The 26,205-nt window shown below is 37.1% G+C and overlaps 1 long non-coding RNA gene across 4 annotated transcripts in view; it reads right to left on the bottom strand.

Annotated features, from left to right (window-relative positions):
- Positions 1-26,205, bottom strand: part of LOC128248515 (uncharacterized) — a 68,932-nt gene that overhangs the window by 5,717 nt on the left and 37,010 nt on the right. The window contains exon 1 of one of the 4 annotated variants that reach the window (XR_016242855.1): positions 3,835-4,763. The exons of the other annotated variants lie outside the window; for them this stretch is intronic. This is a non-coding gene — a long non-coding RNA (uncharacterized LOC128248515). Of the gene's footprint in view, positions 1-3,834; positions 4,764-26,205 lie in introns of those variants that run through there. 4 annotated transcript variants of the gene reach the window in all.

Genomic DNA, 26,205 nt, shown 5'->3' with positions numbered 1-26,205 from the left:
AGATAGAGAGAGAGAAAAACAAAGAGTCTGTATATACATATATATGTATATGTATATATGAGAGATAAAGATAGTATATATATGTATGAGAACGTGGAAGCGTGTATACATGTGAGTATAATATATGCACATGTATGTATACATGTATATGTGTGCATATGTGTATGTATGTATTCATCTCCCCATCTGCCTACCCATGCCTGTTTGACAAACCTGTCTGTTTATACTTTGATAAGTGGTTTGAGGTAATAGAAAATGCTCAAACGTATTGCAATTAAGGTTAATTTGGTGAAACTGATAGAAAATTGAAAATTATACTTAATTTAATTTAACTCAATTTACCAATTCATTGGTGTCATTATGTCTGTTGCAGAAACACTCGTCAAACTGAAGCGGATCACATGTTTTTTTTTTTCTATATTATTTTTATTTCATTTTCCTTATTTCTCACACTCTGTTTGAAACATGGAGTTTATATGTCATTCATGTCTCAACTGATTGGCAGACTGATCAATTGTTTCCAAAAATGAAGCTATTAGTTTTCCATAATTGACAACTTTAAGTTGAAGTGAAATACTTCAGGAATTGAGTGTCAAATAGGTTTCTATTTTCAGTTAGAACTGTTTTACTTTTAATTACATTCTCAATGATCCCTTAATGAAAATGGATGAACATTTCAATTTCCCATCTTCTTTCTCCGCTACAATAGAGCAGTGGACCCAACCATTTTTTTGGACCCTGGATCAGTTTCTTGGAAGACAATTTTTCCATGAACAAGGAAATCATGTGTATAGAGTGGCTGTGTGGTAAGTAGTTTGCTTACCAGCCACATGGTTCCGGGTTCAGTCCCGCTGCATGACACCTTGGGCAAGTGTCTTCTACAATAGCCTTGGGCCGACCAAAGCCTTGTGAGTGGATTTGGTAGACGGAAACTGGAAGAAGCCCATCGTATACATGTTTATATATATATATATATATATATATATATATATATATATGTGTTAAAGTCTGTCATACCGGCCATGACGAAGGGAAATAGCCCTGAAACTCGAGTCGCCTTTATATATATATATTTATATTTATATATTTATATATTTGATCCTTTATATTGAACACTCAATATTTCATCTACATTCAATACTTTCTTTCATGGTGCCATCCATTTTTATTTTATTTTATTTTATATTGTATATTGTATATCATATTATATATTGTATATTCCATATTCTATACCCCACATTAGTTCTGCAGGAATATAAATAAAACATAAAAAACAGACAGTGTTGGAACTCTTTTAAGCAAAATAATATATTCCTCTATACACAATCATACAAAAAAACCCACCTTTTTTGTATTTATTTTTACTCGCATATATATATATATATATATATATATATATATATATATATATGTATGTATGTATGTGTGTGTTTGTCCCCCCAACATCGCTTGACAACAGATGCTGGTGTGTTTACGTCCCCGTAACTTAGCAGTTCGGCAAAAGAGGCCAATAGAATGATGATGATGATGAAGAAGAAGATGATGGTGATGATGATGATGGTGGTGGTGATGATGATGATGATGATGATGAGGATGATGAAGATGGTGGTGATGATGATGATGATGATGATGATGATGCTGAGGATGATGATGAGGAGGAGGATATTATATATATGTGATATGAAAGAGGAGTCACTCTAGCTATGTAACAATTTCATCTGCTGAAAAACTTCAAAATTTCTTCACTTCTAAAATGAATGCTATGGTTTATGTGTGCACAGCTTGGGATAACCGGATGGAGAATTGACAGACTCATCAGAGCATTAGTCCCTAACCACTTTTGCACCTCAGATTGGTCTCATGAAAGACAATTTTTTCCATGGATTGGAGTATCACATACATAACAAAACACAATAACATGCATAATTTAATTATTACACATGTATATGGATGACATCTGTGAGTAAATGACACCTGTATTCACAGCACCTGTATGTTGATGATTCATGTGTATTGATGATATCTGTAGGTGAATGACACCTGTGTGCATGTCATCTGTAAGCATGACACCTGTAGTATACACCTGTTTGGAGGACACGTGTGTATAGAAGGCATCTGAGAGTAAACGACACCTGCATTCAACACACCTGTATGGATGACAGCTGAATGTTGATAATGCATTTGTATGGTTGACATATATGAGTGAATGGCCCCTGCGAATCAATGACACGTGTGTGAGTGACTTGTATGGATGACACCTGTATGTTGATGACACACCTGTATGGATATCATGTGTGTGAATGATATATAAATGACTCCTAGGAATGGATGACAGTTGTGTGTCAATGAAACCTGTGTGTGACGACACCTGTGTGTGATGACACCTGTGTGTGATGACACCTGTGTGTGATGACACCTGTGTGCGAATGATGCTTGTAACTGGATGATACTTGTGTATAAATGGTTTCTACAGATGCCACATGCATATGAATGACACCAGTGATTGAAAAACACATGTGAAAGATGATGTTGATGATGCTGGTGGTGATGGTGGGAATGATGAGGTTGATAATGATAACAAAATGACTATAGGGAAAATGATGAGGATGTGATGGCAGTCAGGATGACAACAACAATGATGATATTGGCAATGGGTCATCAAGTTGATAAAAGTGATGTTGGTGATAAAAACAAATGATCGTAATGATAAAGATGACAATGGCAATGACAACGACGATGGCGAGGTTGATGACGAAGATAATGATAATGATGAGGATGATGATGGTGCAACAATGACATTGTTGACGATGACTATTGTGCCAACGATGGTGATGATGACAATGACAATGATGGTGACAATGATGACGATGATGCTGATGATGATGATGATGACGACGATGACGATAGTGGTGACAACAATGAATACGACGATAATTGCTATGTTGATAAGAATTACTACAATCGCAAAAGCACAACACACACACACACGTACTCAAAATCAAGTACATACATCAACATATATAGTTCTACAATAACTTGTACTTCTGTATTTTGTCTTTCCATATTAGAATTGCGTAAATTATTTTTACCTGCTATTGACACCGTTATTACTGATGCATTTTGCTGCATGCCTAAATGCATGCATGTCACCGAGTACACATTACCATTCACTGTGCATCATCTTATAAACAGATCAAATTATGATGCTGCAAGCTTGATAGAAAAAGTGATTGCGTCAGAAATGAATGTATGCATGTATGCACGCATGTTGTATGTGGACATGTTGTGTATCTTTGTCTCTGATTTGTGTGGAGTTGCATATGCATATACTTGTGTGCGTATGTGTATGTGTGTGTGTGTGCATGCATATGCGTGAATGTATATGTGTGTATATGTGTGTTTATGCACGTGTGAGTGTATAGACATATACATGTACACACGCAAATATATATATATATATACATATATACACATGTGTGTGTGTATGCATATGAATGTGTGTGTGTGTATGTATATAAATCTAACACTGACACGCAGACATATATAAATGCACATGTAGATGCATTTATCATCATCATCATCATCACCATCATCATCATCACCATCATCATCGTCGTCGTTGTCGTCGTCATCATCCTCATCATCACCATCATGTGCTTTTACATTTTTTTTTCATTGTTGACTTGGGTTCGATGGGTTCAAACAGGACCTGTCATGTCAACGGATAACATCTCACGCAAGCATCAAAACTATGGCATGATTCCTATAGCTTGATGCTCTTCCGCATACTGATCACTTGACATAATATAAGAAGTGTAAGAGGTGCATTTTTACCTGGCTCCAAACTGGTAGCTGTCTCACCTTGCCATCAGTAAACAGGATACTTGGACATCATCATCCTCATTTAACGTCCTCCTTCCATGCTGGCATTGGTTGGACGGTTTGACAGCAGCTGGCCTAGCAGAAGACTGCATAATGCTTCTGTGTCTGTTTTGGCATGGTTTTTACAGCTGGATGCCCTTCCAAATGCCAACCTTTTTACAGTGTGGACTGGGTGCTTTTTAAGTGGCACCTGCACTGGCAGGGTCACTGAGTGACTTTGCAAGACAAAGAATCTTTGAGTGTGGAGGGGGTATTGGAGGAGGTGACCTTGTGACAGAGAGGCAGAAACAGATGTCTTGTAGAGGGGGTCCATGGTTACCTGACCAGAGAGAGAAAGAGAGAGAGAATGAGAGTTAACAAGAACAAGGGCAGAAACAGTTGCCTAGAGAGGGTGAAGGAGTTAACAAGAAAGAGGTGTGCTGGTGTAAAGGAGATACATGGTTACCTAGCCAGAGGTAAGAGCAAGAGAAGGACAGAGAGAGACTGATCAAGAATGAGGGCAGAACACACATATACACAAAAATAAAAGAGTACAACACATTTATAATCTAAATAATTTGCATATGTTAAACAGAAATGAGCTAAGGGGAATATCTCAGATTAGCTAGGGGCCATGTATTCATACAACTAAGATAATCAAGGCATATTAAATACCATGCAACATAAATCATAGGTGCAGGAGTGGCTGTGTTGTAAGTAGCTTGCTTACCAACCACATGGTTCCGGGTTCAGTCTCACTGCATGTCACTTTAGGAAAGTGTCTTCTACTATAGCCTCGGGCCGACCAAAGCCTTGTGAGTGGATTTGGTAGACAGAAACTGAAAGAAGACCGTCGTATATACGTATATGTATACATATGTGTGTGTGTGTTTGTGTGTGTGTGTTTGTCCCCCCAACATCAGCTTGACAACCGATGCTGGTGTGTTTACGTCCCCGTAACTTAGCGGTTCGACAAAAGAAACCAATAGAATAGGTCCTAGGCTTACAAAGAACAAGTCCTGGGGTCGATTTGCTCAACTAAAGGCGGTGCTCCAGCATGGCCACAGTCAAATGATTGAAACAAGTAAAAGAGTGAAAGAGTGTGTATGTATGTATGTATGCATGTATGTATGTGCATATATATTTATACATATACACTCATTACGCATAGCACCAGTGAGAGCCTGCTTTTTCATCAATACATTTTTCATTCGAAAAAGTTTCCATTTATTCACATATTTCACATTTCTTCTTCTTCTTCCCTTCCTCTCCTCCTCCTCAACCACCACCTTTGTTTTACCTACTATTACTCTTGTAAATATTTATCTTCTGCTTAAACACAATTGACTAGGAGGTAAGGTACAGGGGTTTTATTAATAAATTCCAGCACTCTTCCAAAGAATCCAATAACAAACGCCACCCTCCCCACCTCGTACCCTTCCCCTGCCCCACTTTCTTTCATTTCATGTCATACTTCTGGTACCTTTGTATCCTCTGCTATTTCATCATTAATACCATCATCGTCATCGTCATCATCAACACCATCAACTCCCTCTCCTACCATCGTCAATCTGTCATTGTCTTTTCTATTTCAAGCAGTGATGGAGCCTTGACATGTTCATTCAACCTGCTAGAAATAACAGCCATATCACCTTCAAATTACATTCTGGCCTCTTAAAAAATGAAAAAGGAATGATGGATTGGATAATGTACACCTAAATGGATGATGCCTGACAGTATTATAGAAGATGGGACGGTCACAGCTGGAATGGCATGACAATGCATCTGTTTGGTCAGGGTTGGTCTGGGGTTCAACAGCAACAGTAACAACACTCAACAACTAACACCATCACCATCGTCACCACCACTATTACCATCACTGCTACTGCTACCACAATCACTGTCACCACCATCACCTCCACCAAAACCACCACCACCAACACCACTATCTCCATCACAGGCACCACCACCACCATTAACATCAACACCAACATTAACATCACTACCACAATAAATCTTATCATTAATTCCATCGCCACCACCACCACCACCACAGTAAACATCACCACCAGCAGTACCACCAATACCATTGCCACTACAGCCACCAACACAGTCAGCACCACTACCAACAACCTCCACTACTGTCACCACTATAATTCCCCACTGCTACCACCACCACCACAACAACAACAACAACAACACTACCACACTCTCTCCACACACCCCAACTCCATACCCCCCACCATTAACACCACCCCATCACGCCCCCCTCCCTGTTCCCCAAATCAATCAATGTTTGAAACTAAGAAATCATGCAAAAATCAATGCCAAGATCTGCTGCCTGACTCTTCTTCTCTATGACTTTACACTTGATACTCTGCCCTGTCCCTTTCCATGCCCTTCAGGAGCCATACCTTGCTCCTCCTGCTTCTAATCTAGCACTTCTGAGGAACCTTTAAGGGAGTTCTTTCTTTTCCCCTTTTTTTCTTTTTCTTTTCTTTCTCTTGTGTTTTTTTTTAATACGTATTTAGTTTTGTTTCAAAATTGATCAGAAAATCTCAAATATTGCAGTGATAGAGTATCTACAGCTCACTGCTGCTGCGCCTCCTCCTCCTCCTCCTACTACTTCTACTACTTCTACAACTACTACTGCTGCTGCCGCTTCTACTACTACTACTACTACTACACCTACTGCTGCTGCTGCCTCTACTACTACTACTACTACTACTACTACTACTACTGTTACTATGAGTACTGCTGCTACTACTGCTACCGCAACTACTGTTACTACTACCACTACTACTGCTGCTATTGCTACTACTACTACTACTACTACTACTGTTGCTGCTGCTACTGTTACTACTAGTACTGCTGCTACTACCGCTACTACTGTTACTACTACTACTACTACTACTGCTGCTATTGCTACTACTACTACTACTACTACTGCTGCTGCTGCTATTGCTACTACTACTACTAATAATAATACTGCTGCTGCTACTACTATTCATACTGTTGCTGCTGCTGCAACTGCTGCTGTTGCTACTACTACTACTACTACTACTACTACTACTACTATTACAGGTGCTGCCACTATTAATGTTTTTGTTTTTCTTTAAATGAATATGCACTGTATGCACATTCACACATCTTCCATCCATTTTATTTATATACACACATCAGTATACACCAGATATGCATATATATAATTGTACATGCAAAGCTTGCTTCTCAGCCACATGGTCTTCAGTTCAGACCCACTGCATGGCACCTTGGGCAAGTGTCTTCTGTGATAGCCTCGGGTTGACCAAAGCCTTGTGATTGAATTTGGTAGGTGGAAGTTACCGTCCTATGTATAAGTGCTTGTGCCGCCTAACATATATATATTCTTTTATTCTTTTACTTGTTTCAGTCATTTGACTGCAGCCATGCAGGAGCACCACCCTTAGTTGGATTTATTCTTTGTAAGCCTAGTACTTATTCTATCTGTCTTTTTTGCTAAGTTATAGGGATGTAAACACACCAACATCAGTTGTCAAGTGATGTTGGGGAGGACAAACACAGACACACAAACATATACACATGCATACATATATATATATATATATATATATATATATACAGAGAGAGAGAGAGAGAGAGAGAGAGATAGATAGATAGAATTAAAACATTAGGGTAAAAAATTGGATATTAATTAATATCGATTTATTACCAGGAAGCAAGAACATTAAAAGAATCAGAGAGATTCAGAAAAAATATCTGAGATCTCAAGGGATTATTGTATATCTATAATATAAATTGAACATGGGTGACCGTTGTATTCTTTCTTGTCTCGAGTTTCACGGCCAAACGGCTTGGTGGATTCGCGTGAAAAATGGCACACATGTGGAGACGGGTGCATAGATTGGAACACGCTTTGTCTTTTTTCATAGCACCCATAGTTTCCAAGAAAATCGATTAAAACAACCTGCGTGCGTGCGTGTATGTGAGTGTGTGTCACTGAAGCCATTCATACATAATACATACATACATAATTACTCTCTCTCTCCTTCTCTCTCGGTTCTTCTCTGTCAATCACTCACACATTCACTCACTACAAAAACTGAATAGAAAATTTCAGTTATCTCTCTCTCTCTTTCTTTCTTTCTCTCTCTCTCATATACACACACACCATCAACATTACTCTCTGTTTCGCACACCTCATCAAACATCCACACACAGACATGCGCACGCACATCAATTCTTCCATCTCACTCCAACTTCAAAAGAAGTTCAGTCATAAAACTGTCTATGTCTCTTTTCATTTGACACCCACTTCAAAAGATCCCCTTTCCCGAAAACACATATTTAAAAAAATATTTTCACTTGTCCAGCCATTGGTCGAGAGATAAAACACAAACCACATCCTGCTGACAGCAAAACTCCCACCAAATTAGCCGCAAAAACACGCACACATACAACCACATACGTCCATTTCATGTCTTTCACTTTCTCTATGATTATACACACGTCCAATACAATAGCTTTCACATACATTTTCGTCTTCAACAGGTATGTATCTATTCTATAATATAAATTGTTTTTCTATAAGCATATAACAATTACTTATTCCATACTTGTTCACTAAGCTTTTATCTTCACATTTCTTAAATTGGATATGTCTATTATTAATTCTTATATACAATTTCCCTGTTAATTCTTACAGCTTCATTTTCTGTTTAAGCAGTTCTTAACGTCAACTTTTTAATGCATCTTCCATTTTTCCTAGACCCCATACTTACCGAGAACAGCGATTAAAACTTTTTCTAATGCAATTCCCCTTTCTTCGACCATTAACACAACCAGTTGCTCACACACCTTACAGTTTCTCATTCAAACTACATGATATGCAGAATTGTCGCATTAATACAGTAGGGAGTTTTGAGGGAGATTTGGCTGCTATGGAAAGTTCCGAGGAAGGGGCGAATTACTTCCTGGAGAGTGCCAAAGAAGGGGTGGAGGGGAAGGAATTACTTCCTGGAAAGTATGTACCTCGGAATTTTCCAGGAAGTACCTCTTCCAGCCTTGCAACTTTCCATGAAATCCTCGGAATTTTCAAGGAAGTACATATCCCATCCCACGGAACTTTCCAGGATTCCCTCGGAATTTCCCAGGAAGTCTGTATCCTATCCTCGGAATTTCCCACGAAATACTCGGAACTTTCCATAAAGTCCTCGAAATTTTCCAGGAAGTGCCTATTCCAACCTCTGAACCTTCCATTATATCCTCGGAATTATCCATGAAATCATTGGAACTTTCCAGGAAATTCTCGGAAGTTTCCAGGTAGTCCCTATCCTATCCTCGGAATTTTCCAAGAAATCCTTTCCAGGAATTACCTCTCATCCCCGGAACTTTCCATGAAATCCTCAGAACCTTCCTGGAAGTACTTACACTGTCCTCGGAACCCCGAGATTTCCAGGATGTAATTCACCCCACCATGGAAAGTTCCAGGAACTAATTCGCCCTTTCCTCGGATGGGACTTACTGGAAATTTCTGAGGACTTCCTGGAAAGTTCCTAGGAAGAGCTACTTCCTGGAAAGTTCCGAAGATGCGACAAGTTCTGAGGATGGGCTTCCTGGAAATGTCCGAGGGTGATCTATTTCCTGGAAAGTTCCGAGGACGGGATTTCCTGGAAATTTTCGAGGATGGGAATTCCTGGAAAGTTCCGAGTTAAAGTTACTTCCTGGAAAGTTCCGAGGTTGACTCTGTGGAAAGTTCCGAGGATGGGACTTCCTGAAAGCTCCGAGGATATGACTTCAAGAGAAGTTCCGAGTGTGTGACTTGCTGGTAAGTTCCGAGGTAGAGCTACTTCCTTGAAAGTTCTGAGCATTGGACTTCCTCTAGTCTTCCAAATACTTCCTGGAAAGTTCCAAGGATGAGCTACATTCTGGAAATTTCCGAAGATTAGACTTCCTGGAAAGTACCGAAGCTGAGGTATTTCCTGGAAAGTTTCGCGGATTTCCTGGAAAGTTCCGAGGATTTCTTGGAAACTTTCGAGGGTGATAGGTGCTTCCTGGAAAATTACACGGGCTTCCTTGAAAGAATCGAGGATTTCATGGAAAGTTCCGAGAATCTGATAGGAACTTCCTGGAGAATTCGGAAGACTTCCTGGAAAGTTCCAAGGAAATGCTGGCAAGGGTTGGACGGTGTAACCAGAGCTAGTAAGCTGGGGTGTTGTACCAAACTCCAGTCTGATTTGACATGGTTTCTACGGTTGGATGCCTTTTCTAATGCCAACCACTTTACAGAGTGTTCTGAGTGCTTTTTATGGGCATTGCACTGGTGCTTTTATGTGGCATCACACAGGAGCTTTTACATGGCACCACATGAGTTCCTTTACATGGAACTGTACAGGCACTTTTGTGTGATATTGCACAAACGCTTTTACATGTAACTACACAAGTGCTAATATGCGGCATCACACAGGCACTTTTACATGGCACTACCAGGTGTTTACACCACCAGAAGAATTGGTCTTAACACTTCAGCTGCAGAGTACGGGTCTTTTGAGTACTGCAAGGCATCAGGTATCTTAGTCCTATATATATATCTGTGTATATATATGTGCATGTGTGTGTGGGGGGTATGTGGGTATTATACCTCACAGTGTGACAACCATGCTCTGCATAGTTATGGGCTGCTTTTGAGAAAGCATAGCACCCGTTCAGCCACCCTGCCAGGGATACGGTGAAGTCATGTGTCTACAGCACGATGGATTGTGAAGAAGTGGCAGAAGAACTCAACTGAGCCAACAGTGCTTCTTGTATTGACGCTAAGCAGGGGAAAACCTAGAAGATCAATGTTAAGGATCATTAATCTCTCTTGACAGAGTAACTGCAACGCATCCATAGGGGGTAGTGTCCATTGTTGTGTAATCAGCTAATGAAAGATTCACTATAACTCCATCTCCCAGTTCAAATTCAAAGTAATAGAATTAGATGGCAACAAAGAGTCAGTGGAATCCAGGAAAGCAGTGAAAAAGAAATATTGTAAGTAAACATATTTATATATGTATGCAGGTGAGTCAAAAAATAATGCCATTTTGTTTAGGACAGGTATAATTACCAACACAGGAACATGTATCATGCATCAAAATGAAGCTGGTCCTCTGTGGATTGCATTCCTACTTCTCAACATAGTCACCGTTTCTCTCAATAGCATTGTTCCACCTTTGAATGAGAGCATGTATCCCTGCCCTGTAAAATTCTGTCGAGTGTTCTTTGAGCCACTTCTTCGCTACAAAGTCAAAGAGACAACGCCTTCTTTCAAAGGCTCGTAACAGGTGAAGAAACATGGGTTCATCATTATGAATCGGAATCAAAGAGGCAATCAATGGAATGGCTCCATTCTATGTCACCACCACCAAAAAAGTTCAAGATGCAAAAGTCAGCTGGAAAAATCATGGCAACTGTCTTTCGGGATACTCAAGGTGTCATTCTGGTTGATTTCTTGCCAAAAGGAAAAACAATAAACTCATAATCAGCTTCATTTTGATGTATGATACATGCTCTTGTGTTGGTAATTATACCTGCCCTATACAAAATGGCTTTACTTTTTGACTCACCCTCGTACATATATATTGATTTCAAATTTTGGCATAAAGTCAGTAAGTTCGGCAAAGGGAATGAGTCGATTACATCAACTCCATCACTCAACTGATACTTATTTTATCAACCCCAAAAGGATGAAAGGCAAAGTCAACCTCGGTGGAATTTGAACTTGGAACATAAAAACAGACAATATACCACTAAGCATTTTGCTTATCATATTAACAATTCTACCAGCTTGCCAACTTATATTAGTATACATTTTATATAAAATGATCCATCTTCAATAGAATATTATCTTTATTAGCTGTTAGCTTATCTATAACTAATTATATGCAAACAATGACATAACTTTAGAAAATTGTTTATTCTCTGACATGTTTACCCATCATAGTGCAGAAGCTTTTCTTAACTGATAAATTAAAATTGATAAACCCTACCATTGAACAAGGCAATGGAACAGCTGCAAAATGCTTTGATGGGAAGAAATAAATATCCTTTTGTACCCATAAAATAGTCGTTATGAAATGTGAAAGCTTTATTGCATTATTGTCTATTTTAGGACTTTTATTTTTTTAATAAAAACAGACAGGGAAAAATACTTCTCAGTTTAATACTTATGTGTTGTATATATTCCTAATTCTATTCTTGATTTTGGTGAAAAAAAAATCCTGTTATTCATGGAGTTTACCATTATGGTAAATATACCTGAATCATTCCAGTTATAAAAAGCCATTTTGATTTAATATATGTGGAGTTAAGTGAACTAAAGTGCTTTGATGGGGAAAACCTGAAAACTATTCAGCAAGTTCTGAGAGTACCATTGTAAAACTGACATTGCTAGGATATAGATACCACAAACATAAAGAAGGAGGGCTTGATACATTTAGAGAATAATCACTAAACAACTGCTGATGATCTAAAATGAATTATTAAAAGAAACTAGACGCTGACTGATTAGTATAAAAAGGGAACAAGAACTCTATACCTCGATATAACCTCAAAACCTCTATCACTGTATGAATATAAGGTATAAAAAAGAAGCTAAGAACTCTGAGATAGACAAACCGGGCAAAAAGTATTTTTATATCTTCTTCTTCTTCTTCACCACCACCACCACTACTACCACCATCATCATCGTTTAATGTCCACCTTACATGCTGGCATGGGTTGAACGATTTGACAGGAGCTGGCCAGGTAGAAGAAAGACTACCCCAGTCTACTGTGCCTGTTTTGGCAGGGTTTTTATAGCTGGATGCCCTTCCCAACCTCAACCACCCTGCAGAGTGAACTGAGTGCTTTTTATGTGGCTCCTCCACAGGTGAGGTCAGTTTTGGCATGGTTTTTACAGCTGGATGCCCTCCCAAATGCTAAACACTTTACAGTGTGGACCAGATGCTTTTCAAGTGGCACAAGGCCTGAAATTTTGGGTCCTTCTGCTGGAACCACATTAGGAAGATTCTCCTTATCCCAGAATCTGCCTAAGTACACAAATGATTGTCTTATTAATATTTCAGTTTTCCCCAAAACAGAATATATCTATTGACAGGATCCACTAAAGAGCTATATCCATTGAGCAAACAGACCACATCAAAAAAAGGAAACAAAGATACCTACATATATATATACACACACTCTACATCCATATCAAGCTGGATGAACAACTTCATAGAAGCCTCTTCATTGACACCTAACAGTTCCTAGGTTTTACATTCAAACCACTTGCAGTTATTTTCTAACATGTTGGGGTATATCAATCAGGCAATTTTACATACCTACATCCACCTAGCTGATAGACATGACAAGTTCTATAACCCATTGTGTCTGAGGAACAGCCTGATCTTCATAAAGTATAATTAAAGTGAATCAGGTTGACAGTGTGCGTTCCTTTCTAAGTTATAGTTAACAGAAGTTAACCCTTTAGTGTTTAAACCGGCCATATCTGGCCCAGATATTCTACATGCTTTATATTCAAACTGGCGATATCTAGCCTCTCACACCTAACCTACATTGCCATTCTAAAAATAAACAATCCCATCATTATAACCTCAAAGCTATAAGAGTGAAAAAGTATTACATTTAACTGAGTAATTTGAACACGAAAGAGTTAAACTCATTAGCACCAGCTGAAAAAAAGTACTCATAACTTTTATGATGTTAGGAAAACATTCAGTTATAGAAATCAGCCCCAAAAGGAAATGCTTAAGTGAGATGTGCTCCTTTACTCATCTACAAGAATAGTAGTAACTCTGAATAACAACTGGTTTGGTCTACAGTGAATCAGCTAATCCATGTCAGAATGGAATGCGGATGTAATATGATGATGATGATGATGATGACGATGATAAAGAAGTGGAGGATAATGATATACACACACATACATGCACACGCACATACACACATCACATATATATATGTATATATATATATATACATATATACACACATGCATACGCACATGTACACACATTTATGCACACACACATACTTACACACACACATACACAAACACACTCTATAAAGGGAAAAATATCAAGGAAGACTTCTCCATAGTCAAAGAGGAAGTGACACACGTTAGCTTACATTGACTTAAAACTTCTGACTAAAATCTCTCTCTCCCACACACACACACACACATTCACACACACACACACACATTATTTAAACCAGTCAAGCTGATCTAGCTCTTTGTATCCTTAAATATATTGTATATAAACATAAGATGTCAATGTCAGTCTATTGCATACAGGGATGGCTAAAATCTGTAGATTTATTGTTTTAGTACAGCAAGAACAAAGCACTGTTAATATACCAATAATTGATTAATGAAGCCAACAGCCAAGAATGTGTTGTATATGCAAAATGGTCCATGTAATTTAACGATAGTGAGTTTGTAAGTAGTGTCTCTATAAGCAGTTGAAGAGGATACTCAGTTGCCGATAAAGTCCCAACATAGGATTGAAACTAGCCTGGTTGCTCCTTAAAATCTAAAATCTGTGGTTATTTCCTGTGGCAAAGTATACCAGTGAGACAAATCACTCAATGCACAAGTAATTAATCATTTTATTCTATATTTATGACACCCCTGAGTGCCGTAAAGTGGGATTGAACTCAAGACAAACATTGTTGGGAAGTAAGCTTCTTACCCACACAGCTACAGCTGTACTTTTGGCCAATTTTTTTGAGTGTCTATTTTTTTTTTTTTTTTGCGAGCATATTGATTTTCGAAACAAAATCAATCAGGAAGTGATTTTGTCAATGTTGGACAATGAAGAACAGTAATCATTTATGCTTTCCTGTGTGTAGAGATAAACATGTCGTGAGATGACTGCATGCTTAAAGTTCCAGCAAGCAATGATTTAATATTCATTTGGGTTAGCGTTCTTTGTCCCATCATTTCATCATCATATTTGAATTTGTATTTGAATCATTTATCATACTGATCCATCATAGCATTAATTTTGTCCATTTGATGAGAGATAGCAAAGATTCACTCTAGTCATGTAACAATTTAATCTGTTCAAAAATTGCAAAATTTGAGCACTTCTAAATTGAGTGCCATGGTTAATATGCAAACAGCCTGGAATACAAAGTGGTGAATTCGTAGACTTATCAGAGCAGTAGTTCCTACGCATTTTTACACCATTGATTGATTTTATACAAGGCAGTTTTCTACAGACCAGGGAATCACATGCATAACAAAACAATGAAGTGCAAAATATACAATTTAGTAATTTCATATATAATATGTGTACATAATACATATATAAAAGTGCATGGCTCAGTGGTTAGAGCATTGGGCTCACAATAACAAGGTTGTGAGTTTGATTCTTGGACTGGATTGTGTGTTGTGTTCTGGACACTACGCCATATGCCCACAGGCATATGGCGTAGTTGTTAAGAGCGCGGGCTACTAACCCCAAGATTCTAAGTTCGATTCCAGGCAGTGACCTGAATAATAATAATAATGATAATAATAGTAATAACAACAACATCAAAAAATACCTTAGGAATGAGAAGCCAGGTTTCCCCAAGACACCTGATGGAGGCTGGAGGGTATATCAGCCGAAATCTTGTGTTAACAACAAACAAGGTGAGGACAAATATTCATCGAATGTAAATAATGTACAATTAAATTCATTGGACAAAAATGCCAAAATCAAAGAGCTGACAATGTTTTTAATTGGTTATAGACCTGTACTATCAAGTGAACATTACTGCCAAGGTTTTTGTTAATAGTATAAGTTAGTCTGTTTATTTTGATGAAGTGAGGTTTTGATCTTGCACACATATAACATGACCTAATTTTTACCTGGAACAGCATCACCATCATTTAACGTCTGTTGCCCAAGCCGGCATTGGTTGGACGGTTTGACCAGAGCTGGTAAGCTGAGGGGCTGCACAAGACTCCAGTCTGATTTGGTATGGTTTCTATGCCCTTCCTAATGCCAATCACTCGGAGAGTATAATGGGTGTTTTTATATGCCACCGGCATGGGTATCAGTTGCATGGCACCAGTGTCTTCCACAACTACAACTTCACTTGGCTTGATGTTGGTTATTGCAGTTGAATCATTTTACATAAGCAATATTTCACTTGAAAGTTACTTAGCTACCTCACAAATGCTGGTGGCACAAGAAAAGCACACAGTACACACTGTAAAGCGTTGGTGTCAGGAAGAGCATCTAGTTGTAGGAACCATGTCAAAGCTGACACAGTGACTTGGCGTAGCTCTGCAGCTAGCCAGGTTCTGTCAAATTGTTCCAATCCATGCTGGCATAGAACACAGACATTAGATGATGATAATGGTGGTGGGGGGACGACAACAACAATGACAACAACAACGATGAATATGTCTGGTCTGTCTAAACTAGAGTATCCCATATTCTCTTTCATGAATAGTTCTTTGTTGTATCTATTTGTTCATCATTCAATATTAGTCCGTTATCTTATTATCTTTACCAATTGCAGAAATTCTACATGAGGAATTTGCAGCCAAATTCTCTCTTCTTAGACAGTATTGTATTTCTTATGAGAACCGAGAAGCTGTTTTATGATACAGTTTAGCTTTTTTAACATCATATTTAAGTTACTTATGAAATAGGAAAGCTCTTGTTTGCTGATCTTGTTAACAAGTTTGAATTTTTGTGCTTAGCAGCAGCGTCACACATCTTTTCAACTGATTTGACTATTACAAGGGCTTCTAATTCAGCAGCAGGCTATTGCTTGTCATTATCATCCAATCAATGTGAATAGAAACAAATTGGCTGTCCATTTTCCATTAAGACAGAACCTAACAGTGCTAAAGACATATATATTTCAAGACAAAGTAAAGAACCAGGTGTTAGAACAGATAACAAAGCTGCTGCAACACTGTCTTTCAGTCTCTTAATTGCATTAAGACATTATTTTAAAATTGTTTAATTGTTTTGTCTCTTGATTATGTTTGAGAAAAGACTGCAAAGTTTTAATATGAAACCTTATATTATCCTCCACATCTCACCATGCCACCAAAATAAGGAGGACCCCTTCTAAGTGTGTAATGATTTCTTTTAAAGTGAGCCATGCAAACAACCACCCCACCAATCAGTAACTCCAAAAGACAATTTGCATAAATAATATAATTTCATTTTTTGCTTCAAAGGTTATCCAAATTTTGCTCCTGGGGAGGTAATGGTAACTGATAATATACCAGAATTGGGAGCTTCCCTAAATTTGACTTACAACATCACAGATGAGGGACACAGGAAATGCATATAACTCATAATCATTATCAACATCATTGTCATCATCATCGTCATCATTGTTTTAACATCCACTTTTTGTATGGGCCAAATGAAATTTGTTGAGGCTAATTTTCTACACCTGGATGCCCTTCCAATCACCAGCCTTCACCTGTTTCCAAAAGCAAGGTAATATTTTGCCCTGACCAGACATGTCTCAGAAGATTGGAAGCAAAGGACATTGCTTGCATGACAGTGACACTTGCTTACAGCAACCAAACAATGTCAAGGGAAGAAAACAGTACCACACACACATGTGTATATATATATATACATGGACAATTGCCATGTCAACTTTGCAGGGATAATTACTCTTTCAGCCAACAGTTTATTAATTAGAATTTTAATGACTTCCTGGCCTTCAAAAGAATGACTCTGAGGAAGAACAACATACAGATATTACATCCACAGAATTTCCTAAACTTCATTCAGGGAATGTTTAAAGTTCTGAAGATTTGTCAAAGAATGCCATCAAATCTCAGACATACACATGCAACTGATACACTTGAAGTTGGAAGATTAGCTTTCAATTTAATTTGCTGTGACTAAAACTGTGATAAATCTGAGATTTCCAACATAGCAAATGAGATAATACTTCAGTTACTAGGCAGCAGTTGTTTATTTTAATGTTTAGAATTGTTTGTTTGTTCATGTTAAATACGTTTTTCCATGCTAGCATGAGTTGGACTTTGTAATTATCTTAAGCTTGTTTCCATCAGCAAATTTCATTTTTGACAATGATTTGGCTTATGGCTTAATACCAAGCTTCTTCACAATACCTTCAGAAATCACCACCAATTCACTATCACTGTCATTTAGCTATCATTTATTGTGCACATCCATAATACCTAAAAGAAAGTGCCGCTGCTTAGTTGTTTAACCATTTATCATCCATTTTACTCTGTCAAATGTAATGCTTATTTATTCACATTGTTTTGAATTAATCATGCATTATCTCATAGCTTCAACATTTCAATGATGTGATTGTTTATTTTAGAATGATATTGTAGGGTAAGTACGAAAGACAGGATCTGGCCAGTTTGAACATAAAACAAGTAGAATATTTTGACAGGATATGGCTGGTTTAAATTCTAAAGGGTTAATGTGATGAGCCTTTCTCCTATAAGCCCAAGACCTGAAATTTTGGGAGAGGTGGGGGTAGTTGATTACATCAATCTCAGTGTTCAACTGATACTTATTTTATCAATCCCAAAAGGATGAAAGGTAAAGTTGACCTGGGTGGAATTTGAACTCAGAATGTGAAAACAAACGAAATGTTGCTAAGTATTTTGTCTAGCATGCTAACAATTCTGCCAGTACACTGCCTTTAATATCTTAATAATGATTTCAAATTTTGACACAAGATCAGCAAATTCAGGGGTGAGGGCCACTCAATTATATTGACTCCAGTACTCAAATGGTTTGTGTTTTATTGACCTCCAAAAGAATGAAAGGAAAAGTTGACCTTAACATAATTTCAACTTAGAACATAAAGAGAGCCAAAATGGCAAGATGCCTAGCTTGCTACCTCATTTTAATGCTGTAATAATGTTAATACAATTGGTCTCCAAGATACCTTTGCAAAATGTTCTGTTACTTTATGATTAAGACATTGTTTATCAACAGCAAGACTTTCACTATAGCTGTGTGAAGTCTTTGATCAACACTAAAAATAAGTTTTAGCTGGAACTGAAGTTGATTTCCCAAAGCAGCAACATAAGAATTATGGTCATTGGGATTAATTCTGTTCCAAGCACTAAACAGTAGACTATTCTGTCTAAGCTGTAAAACAGCATCTTGTTATGTAAAAGTTTTCCCAGCTTTATGAGACAAGGCATAACTATGGTAAATTGCCTTTCAACCAGCTTTGCTATTAAGTCCTTGGCAAAAGCCATCTTTAATAGTCTCTTTCACAAATGGGATAAGAAATTTACTGTATTTTGATATATGACTCAGAGAACTGATGAAGTCATTAATATGTTGTCTAAGCTATTATTTCAATGAATATAATTTTATTCATTCATTCAATATATTTTTGCTGCTGGTAAATTTAGATGCAATGAAATTTTTTGCTCTTCTATAGGACGTGACAATATCTTCAGCTTCCTCTTTAGTAATTTTAAGCCACTTTATTTCATCATAGTAACTGACTGTTGTATCTTCCTGACTTATCATAGATAAATCCATTTTATTGTTCTTGTTTGGCTTTGTAGGTTTAAGATATCTTTCAAACTGGATAATAAATTTATCACAGGCCATTGCAGAATTATTCTTTAACAAAGGAGTGTTGATTCTTATTGATGTCATGGATAATTATAAAAAACTTCTGAAGTGTGGAAATTGTTGTAATACATAATCTCAGGGAGTCAATATCCAACCATAAATGTGTTTTCACATTTCAGAAGTAGTCAAATAATGAAGTTGTTTTATCCACCTTTTAAAATGTTAAGCTGTTCTATAAGAGGCCAATACCTAGCACTATGGCACTTTTATGATTTCATCATTGGTAATTAAAACAGCAATATAAGACAACTGTAAAGAATATCCAATACTAAAAACCCATTCCACACAGGAAACTTTCCCTCATTCTCTTTGAATGATTTAGCTATTTTCCTATGATTAAACCTCAATAACATTCTTCATAGTATCTGTTCCATGGCCCCAAAACTGACCTAAAACTAATAGAACAGTAACATACCAAATAGTCTGACACACACTGTTACTATTCAGGCCTTCATCCAACTATCTTGGTGGACACAAACTTGCACACTAGTTGGTGCTTGTTCATTTATGAATGATTTACACTTCAAAAACAGTCTTTCATAATGGCATTTCCTAGCCTCTTTCTTTGCAGAATCATTAAACACAAGGGCAACATCATCCATGCGGATACATTTCTCTACTATGACATCACGGTTTTCTCTCACACACTGTCTCTTGCAGTATGAAATACTTCAGTTCTTTGGTCTTTATGTCACTGAACATTGGCAAACTTCTTTTCTGCAACTCCTTTGGCTATATATACCTGTCTCCTAGCTTCCCTTCTAGCTATTTGATACAGTCTCATACTACCCCTACTCTTCCAGGCCTGTTTCTTTACCCTAATTGCCCTGTCTACAATATTGTTCCACCACCATGTTACCCTAGATCTGGAAGGGACTTTGCACCAGCCACAGGTTTGGTCTGTGGTGCTCTGCAAGCTGCCTTGCAGGAATCTCCAGCTGCATTCTCTGTCACAGGACTGTAGCTCCTCTCTCTCAAATTTCTCGGCAAGGATATCCCTAAATCTCTGCTCATGTAAAGGGTTCTTAAGCTTCTAGGTCCTTCTTTTCTGGCCTCGAGTCTAAAGTCACTAATAACTAGTCTATGCTGGGGGAGGGTACATTCTTCACCAGGGAGGGTCTTTGTATTCAAGAGCAACTATGCATTCTTCTGTCTGGTGAGAATGAAATCAATCTGGCTAGCAGAGTCACCTGATTGATAGGTTTTCAGGTGGTTGACTGGCTTCATGACGTTGCAGATCAATACGTTATTTGCATTGCAGAATTCCAAGAGCCTAGTTCTCTCTTCATTTCTGGTACCAACTCCATGGCAGCTATGTACACCATGGAAGATACCAGGTTGATGTCCAACATGATCTCCAGCCACAAAGATGAGATCATTCTCATTCGTCTTTGAGGCAGCCTGCAGAAGAATATAAAAGTGATCCTTCTGTTCATTTTTTAGTAGGCCCGTTTGTTGGGCATAGGCAATAGAAGATAATCGTAGCTATACCATTCTGCAAGACTAGCCTGAGTTTAAGTTCTCTATCGCACACCCTCACTACCTCTATGACCTTATCCACTCATTTCTCTGCAAGAAGTATGCCTACACTCTCTATTCCATCACTGTTACCTTACCAGAAGAGTTTATACCTATGTGCTTTGCCTGTGAGGACTCTGGCTGAAACTCCTCTCCACCTTACCTCTTGCATGCAACATACATCAACATGTCTCCATTCAAGCATTTCTGCAATCTCACTAGACCTACCTTTCGATGTGCCTACATTTACAATGTCATCTCTGAAAACTGGGAAAGCTGGGAAAGAGAAATGGGAGGTAACACAGGAAGGAGAAATGTTATTCAGCAGCTGAAAAGAAGGTTCCCATGATCATTTGGTAACAGATACCATAACAGTTGTTCTTGCTTTTAACCTACCATCATTCAAACATGTTAGAAATGTTAAGGTTCTTGTCTCTACTGGGGGGTGGGAGTAAGGAAGCATTGTATATAAAAGTGTTTGGGGTGTTGTAAATATAAGCGTTATGAGCATTGCAGATGTAGGCATTTCTGATGCTGCAGATATAAATGTAAAAATATATATATATATATATATATACACACATATACAAGGTGTCCCAAAGTCACTGATGGGTTTCAATTTTTAGTAACTTCCTTAACTTTACAAATAAATGCATGAAATTTTGATACAATATAAAGGACATAATGGAAATTAAAATGCACAAGTCAAATTTTGCAACACCACTACATCACACATCAAAAATAACATTGCTTAAATGGCAGCCATTTTCAGCTTCACATGTCCGTGCTCTTTCCAAAACTTGCACCAGCCAAAGATTTGGTCTGTGGTGCTCAGCCAGTAAACTTAAGGAAGTTATTAAAAATTGAAACCCATCAGTGACTTTTGAGACATCCTGTATACACACACACATATATATATACATATATATAGATATATACATATATGTATATATATATATGTATGTATATATATATATATATATATATATATATATATATATATATATATATATATATATATATATATATATATATATATATGCATGTATTTATTTATTTATGGGTTTCAGCCAAGTAGCTGTGGTCATGCTGGAGCACCACCGAGACTTTCCATCTATATGCTGTGCTCTCTTCATGTTCCTTGCATGGCTCTTCTCCTCCACCTGATATAGTCCAATCAATATATATGTATGTATGTATGTACATATATATATATATATATATATATATATATATATATATACACACACATATATATATATATATATACACATGCATATATATATATATATATATATATATATATATATACACATGCATATATATATATATATATATACACATGCATATATATATATATATATATACACATGCATATATATATATATATATATATACACATGCATATATATATATATATATACATACATATATATATATATATACACATGCATATATATATATATATATATATATATATATATATATATATATACATACATATATATATATATATATATATACATACATATATATATATATATATATATATATATATATATATATATATATATATATATATATATATATGTGTGTGTGTGTCGCCACTGCATGGTGCCAAAGGTACCGTCCACTGCATCTCACATAAGAACGAGATACTGCAGCAGCCTCGGTTTCAGAGGACCTCAGCTCTTCAATGCCCTGCCAAAACATTTGAGAGACATGCAAGACATGGATGCGGAGGTCTTCAAGACAAAACTTGACGCTTTCCTCTCCACGATACCAGACGAACCAATGGCTCGTAATGAGACGCAGTTTAGGGCAGCTGTGTCAAATTCTCTTATACACCAGATGTGCCATCAAAACTCTTGATTGGACCATGTCAGGTGGGAGAGAAGAGCCATGCAAGGAACGTGAAAATCATGGTGGTGCACCAGCATGACCGCAGCCACTTGGCTGAAACACATAAATAAATAAATAAAAAATATGTACATATGTATATATATATATATATATATATATATATATATTCCTGTATTTGTACATGCATCCCTATACATACACACACACGTATATGTTTATCTAATCACATATGCATATATATACATGTACATATTGTAACCAAGCTCTGCTAATTTTAATTTGAATGTTGATAAAGAGCAAATCATTAAAAGCAAAAAATATTAAAAAATAATAAAATAAAACTATTTTTTTTAATATTCGGAAATATGAAAAGACAAAAAAAAAATACAATGGAAGAAATAAAGAAAGAAGGAATTACAGAAAAATTAAAATATCAAACTACTTTCTAATTGAATGCTTGCACATTGGAAAATCCAGTATGCTTTCATCGCCTGCTATTATGGTATTTGGTGCAAGGTTATGCTGCCCTACAATATTGCAGGTATTCTAAGAAAAGTAACTGCAAATTGGCAGTGTTGGTAGAGCATGAGGTAAAAAGTCTTATGATGATGATTGTTGCAGACCTTAGTGCTCTGAGTTCAAATCCTGCTATGGTTAATTTTACCTTTTTTTTTTTTTAATCCTTTCAGTGTCAATAAAAAAGTACCAATATTGAGCAATGGATTGCTGTGACTGTCAGAGGGACAGGTAAGATACTTTGTGACATAGCTTCCAGCTCATTGCTTTCTAACAACATTACCATAGATATTCCTGTACAGCATAAGCTAGCAGCCTTTTTCCCTCAGATATAGATCAATGGCACTGAGAAGGGTGACTTGTATGCATGGGCAACTGCTAGTCTGCTTCAAACATTCTTGCCAAAGCCTGCATATATCTATATATGCAAACACAGGATCAATTGAGTCTGATGGATGCCCAGTATAGCAGCATTACTGTAAAATCATAACTGTCAGATGTATTGTGTCTTTCATCATCATCTTCGTCATTTATTGTCCAGCTGTCCATGCTGGCATAGATTGGACGGTTTGACCAGGGCTGGTAAGCTGAGGAGCTGCATCAGACTCAAGTCTGATCTGGTATAGTTTCTACATCTGGATGCCCTTCCTAATGTCAATGCTCTTCCTAACGCCTTTGTATTTGAGAAAAACAGTTTCAATTGCTCCTTTAAAACAAACGTATTTCCATAGCATACATATTTGTCTGAATTTTCCCAAAGAAGTGATGGAGTACTGCTATAACTGGCTCTCAGTCATTTCCTTATGTAAATCCAGATATTTTATATCTGTATATGAGTAAATAAAGAAAAAATAAATCAATTACTTATGGCTAATTTTTTCTATTGTTAATAGCATGTTTCACAGTACAATACCAATTCCTATATATGTATGTGTGTGTGTGCATGATCAAGAATATACGCATATCTATGTATTTATATATATATATATATATATATATATATATATATACGTGTGTCTGTATCTATCTATCTATATGTATATATATATATATATATATGTGTGTGTGTATGTATATATGTATGTATATATATATGTGTGTGTATGTATGTATGTATGTATATATATATGTGTACACACACACACACATATATATATATATATATATATATATATATATACACACAGAAAGAGAGAGAGAGAGAGCAATAGAATAAGTACTAGTACTAGGCTATAAAAAGTAAGTCTTGAGGTCAATTTGTCCAACTAAAACTGTTCATAGTAGTGCCCCAGCATGGCCACTGCCAAAAATGACTGAAACAAGTAAAAGATAAACAAGAAAACATATAATATCATCGTCATCATCGTTTAACGTCCACCTTATATATGTGCATATGTGTGTGTGCATACATCTATAATATATATATGTTTATACACACATAAATACATATATATATATATATATATATATAGTGTAGTATATTGCCACTTAAGTGTGGCTGACCCCTAGGGGTGGATGTTACTGTTGCTTTTAGCCCCAGGAGGACATCTCCTCCACAGTCGTGTGTCGATAAGCCAGCTGGAGGAGATGTCCTCCTGGGGCTAAAAGCAACAGTAACATCCACCCCTAGGGGTCAGCCACACTTAAGTGGCAATATACTACACTTTATCGTGCAGTTACTGTTAATACTTCATTTAGAGAATTAACATTGCTTGTTTTTACCTTTTCAATATCAGTGAAGAATTTCACTGGAAAAGAAGATATAAATTTGCCAGGTTTTTGTCTCTCTCACCAAGGTCATCAGCTGTCGAACGCCGACGAAGGGAAATAACCCTGAAATCCGGATACGTTCGTGCTGCTGATCGAGGTGAGAGGGATAACTTCCCTTGGCAAACAGGACACAGTCGTGTGTCGATAAGCCAGCTGGAGGAGATGTCCTCCTGGGGCTAAAAGCAACAGTAACATCCACCCCTAGGGGTCAGCCACACTTAAGTGGCAATATACTACACTTTATCGTGCAGTTACTGTTAATACTTCATTTAGAGAATTAACATTGCTTGTTTTCACCTTTTCAATATCAGTGAAGAATTTCACTGGAAAAGAAGATATAAATTTGCCAGGTTTTTGTCTCTCTCACCAAGGTCATCAGCTGTCGAACGCCGACGAAGGGAAATAACCCTGAAATCCGGATACGTTCGTGCTGCTGATCGAGGTGAGAGGGATAACTTCCCTTGGCAAACAGGACACAGTCGTGTGTCGATAAGCCAGCTGGAGGAGATATCCTCCTGGGGCTAAAAGCAACAGTAACATCCACCCCTAGGGGTCAGCCACACTTAAGTGGCAATATACTACACTTTATCGTGCAGTTACTGTTAATACTTCATTTAGAGAATTAACATTGCTTATATATATATATATAAATATCTATTGTATATAATTTAGAAATGTATGTCAACATATTCTGTTTTGTAGCTGAGATGTAGAGCTCTCAAGCACTTCCATGTATTAGGTTTTGTGTAGGTTGGCAAATCTTGATTCGTTTGGTAGGACGAGCCTAAATGTAACAATGAATTCTCCCACATAATGAGAAAATATGAACAATACCTTTGAAATTCCACTGACCTAATTCCACATTAAAGTACTTCAACAATGACAGGAGTGTAGTTTATATTATCAAGAAATATATCTCAATATATTGTATTCTACTGCAGTGATGCAGAGCATTCAGTATTTCATTGTATAAAGGTTTATGGAAAGCCTTATATAGAGGAGAGGATGCACAAGCAAGACGTGC

The sequence above is a fragment of the Octopus bimaculoides genome, chromosome 8 (genome assembly GCF_046866305.1).
Source record: "Octopus bimaculoides isolate indiv1 chromosome 8, ASM4686630v1, whole genome shotgun sequence".
Classification (NCBI taxonomy): Eukaryota; Metazoa; Mollusca; class Cephalopoda; order Octopoda; family Octopodidae; genus Octopus; species Octopus bimaculoides.
This window is presented reverse-complemented; position numbering and strand designations above follow the sequence as displayed.